General features: G+C 43.6%; 1 non-coding gene across 1 annotated transcript; it reads left to right on the top strand.

The window, feature by feature from the left end:
- The first annotated feature begins 1783 nt into the window (after nucleotides 1-1783).
- Nucleotides 1784-1902, top strand: LOC128642536 (5S ribosomal RNA). Its single transcript, XR_008399674.1, has one exon. It is a non-coding gene; the product is annotated as a 5S ribosomal RNA (ribosomal RNA).
- Nucleotides 1903-3844: the final 1942 nt, after the last annotated feature.

The raw sequence follows: 3844 nt of genomic DNA, 5'->3' as shown, positions 1-3844 counted from the left end.
TTTAAACAACCAAAAATCTGAAGTACACTATAACACTGAAATGTTGTCTTATTATACACCATGATTTAGAAATATTTGTCAAAATATCATAATTTTGACAAATTTCTGTAATACGAAATTGTTAAATATATGGTGAAATTCTTGCTAGAAGGGACATTCTACATTTAACATTCTTGTTTAAAGTATTTAGGAAGAAAAATTGCACCAAAAAGTACAAAATTAATTTTTTTAGCCTTGGTGAATGGGGTAATCATGGGTGTTCTTTAGGCATGTCTGAAGTTCTCTCACAGATAGTACCCTGTTCTCTAAGCATGTTGTACTTGCAGATCTTGCTGTTTTATCTCACAGAAAGAAAACTGTCAGGTTTGTTTCAAAATATGCAATGCACTAAATATATTTATAAAGACATGCATGTAAAGCTAAAAAGATTGCAGGGTCAAGTACAATAAAAATAGCACAATTTTATTTGTATATATGAAATACTTAATTGGAGAGAGCTTCAATTCTTTTTGTGGGAGACAGCCTACCACTCGCTGTTCAGCCCAATTTGTTAGAAAATTGAGTGAGAGCTGTTCGTGTCAGTGTTTGACAGGATTTTCATGTCAGCACATTTGATAGAATTCCCAGAATTTCTCTATATAAGACATTGGGGCCTATCTATCAAGCTCCAAATGGAGCTTGATGCCCCGTGTTTCTGGCGAGCCTGCAGGCTCGCCAGAAACAGCAGTTATGAAGCAGCGGTCACAAAGACCGCTGCTCCATAACCTGTCCGCCTGCTCTGAGAAGGCGGACAGACATCGCCGGAATTCAACCAGATCGAGTACGATCGGGTTGATTGACACCTCCCTGCTGGCGGCCCATTGGCCGCGAGTCTGCAGGGGGCGGCGTTGCACCAGCAGCTCTTGTGAACTGCTGGTGCAATGCTGAATACGGAGAGTATATTGCTCTCCGTATTCAGCGAGGTCTGGCGGACCTGATCCGCACTGTCGGATCAGGTCCGCCAGACTTTGGTAAATAGAGGCCATTGTTTCAGGTTTTACATCCATATCTGTAAAGCCACTCGGTCAGGACAACCTCGGGATGACACCAAGATTTGACTTAATTTGTTCTATTCTTTTCATTAGATTAGAAGGAAGAGACAGCACTGAAATAAAGCAACTTTGACATTAGTGGACATACTCAACAAAGGGCCCTGGTGCAGATTTTTTTTTTTACCCCCAAAAGGTAACTCGGTAGTAAGCAAGAGCAATTATATACATGCTGCTCTGTATAATGATTTTGTAGTTATATAGATAGATACAGCATGAACTAATAAAAGACTCACCTGCATTAGGATTGTACACGTTCCTTTGTATAGCTTGGCTGCTATAGGCCCCCACAGCACATTGGCCCTATTGCCACTGCATCTGCTGCACCAAAGAAAGTTCCACCCCTGAACTTTGATATAACTTGGAATAAGAACCTATACAGTTACAATGAGGTGATTGTGAATGGAAAGAAGAAGATGGTGTTGTTGGTTGGATCTCTAAGGATAATTATTATTATTGCTAGTAAAGGGACACTAACCTTAAAATTAAAGGGACATGAAACCCAATCTTTTACTTTTATGATTCAAACAGAGCATGCCGTTTCCATCTTAATGGGAGGAGAGTCCACTGCTTCATTCATTGCTGGTGGGAATTAAGAACCTGGCCACCAGGTGGAGGCAAAGACACCCCAACCAAAGGCTTAAATACCTCCCCCACTCCCATCATCCCCCAGTCATTCTTTGCCTTTCGTCACAGGCTACCGCCACACTGCCTTGAATGCACCCGATCCTATCTGAACTCGGAAGTTAAGCAGGGCCAGGCCTGGTCAGTACCTGGATGGGAGACCACCTGGGAACACCAGTTGTGGTAGGCTTTAAGGGTTACAAGATAGGTTTTCATTTCGTTCAAGTGGGAGACATAAAGTCCATTCTTCCTCTCGTTCGAGAAGGACAGTTCATGACCACAATAGATCTGAAGGATGCTCCCTTTGCGTACCAATCCTCAAGAACCACTTCCAGTTCCTAAGGTTTGCGTTCCTGGACCAGCACTTCCAGTTTATTGATCTTCTGTTTGGTCTAGCTGGTATAGTGGTGAGCATAGCTGCCTTCCAAGTAGTTGACCCGGGTTTGATTCCCGGTCAACACAGCATTCTCCAAGAAATTTTTCTGTGAGGGGACCATTTAGAATCTCTCCTCTGTCTTCTTTGATTCCATGGATAGAAGATAAATCTAGAAAGAGTTCTCTTGTATCAAGTACCAGGGTAGAATTCTCAGGAACTATAATAGTCTCCATAGACATGAGAATATTTCTAACAGACCAGAGACGTTGCAGGCTAGCTTCAACATGTCTTGCCCTCCAGACCTCCGATTGAGAGAATCACTCTCTTGGTGTTTTTGTCCGGATCCCTTGTTCTAAGGGATGTCCGTCTAAAGACCATCCTGGGTGATTGTGACTACGTTTGCGAGTCTGTCAGGATGGAGAGCTGTTCTGGGTGCCATGAAGGCACAGAGCCTATGGTCTCAGGAGGAAAAGCTTCTTCCCGATCGCAATTTGGATCTTCGGGCAATATACAATGCCATGAAGGCTTGGCCTCTGCTGGGTTCGTCCCAGTTTATCAGATTCCAATTAGACAATATATCCTTGGTGGCTTACATTAATCATCAGGGGGGAACGAGAAGCTCCCTAGCTATGAGGGAAGTATCTCGGATTCTGGAGTGGGCAGAGACCCACATTTGTTCGCTGTCAGCGATCCACATTCCGGGTGTGGACAACTGGGAAGCGGATTTCCTCAGCAGGCAATCCTTTCATCCGGGGGAATGGTCTCTCCATCCCGAGTGTTTGTTTGCAGAGATTTGCAAGAGGAAGATCTTATGACGTCTCAATACCAAGCTATGAAGCAATGATGCACAAAAAGGAGATTACCTGTTCCGTTGACACAATTAATCAATACCAAGCTACCCAGATATGGTTCGAGGAATAGGGATCCTCAGGCGGAGCTAACAGATGCCTTGGAGGTTTAATCTAATTTATCTTTTATGGCCGTTACCACTACTTCCTAGTGTAGTGGCTCAAATCAAGCAGGCATCAGTGATACTCATTGCTCTGTCTTGGCCACAAAGTATTTGGTTCGCGGACTATTGGGGATGTTGTTATCTCCTCCGTGGAAGTTACCTTGTCGCAGGGATCTACTGACCAAGGTCTCTTTGTTCATCTATGTCTAGATCTCTGAGGCTGACTGCATGAATATTGAATGCTTAGTCCTAAACAAGAGAGGGTTTTCTGAGAGAGTTATTTTTACTCTCATTCAAGCTCATAGCTGGTTGCTCGTCGCATTTATCATAAGGTGTGGAGGACCTACTTATTCTGTTCTCCAGGATGAACTGGAGAAGGGCTTTTCTGCAAGTCCCCTGAGGGTACAGATTTCGGCCCTGTCTGTGTTCTGCACAAGAGGTTCACTGAGCTTCCCGATGTGTCATTTGTTAAGGCTCTGCTGGGATCAGACCTGTGTTTAGATCTATTACTCCTCCTTGGAGTTTAAATCTTGTTCTTTAGGTTTTGCACGGGCTCCGTTGTAGACATTAAATTATTGTTTTGGGGTTCCTTTCTTATGTCCTACTTCTTCTTCATCGAAAGAACCTTTTCAACGTAATTCTGGATGTGGTTTGTGCCTTGAAGTTCTATCTTCAGGCCACGAAGGAATTTAGACAAACTTCTTTCTCTGTTTGTTCTCTTTCCGGGAAGAGTGGGGGTCGGAGGGCCTCTTCGACTTCCTTATCTTTTTGGCTAAGGAATGTCCTCCGTTTCGCATTGAGACA

Source organism: Bombina bombina, chromosome 11 (assembly GCF_027579735.1).
Source record: "Bombina bombina isolate aBomBom1 chromosome 11, aBomBom1.pri, whole genome shotgun sequence".
NCBI lineage: Eukaryota > Metazoa > Chordata > Amphibia > Anura > Bombinatoridae > Bombina > Bombina bombina.
This window is presented reverse-complemented; position numbering and strand designations above follow the sequence as displayed.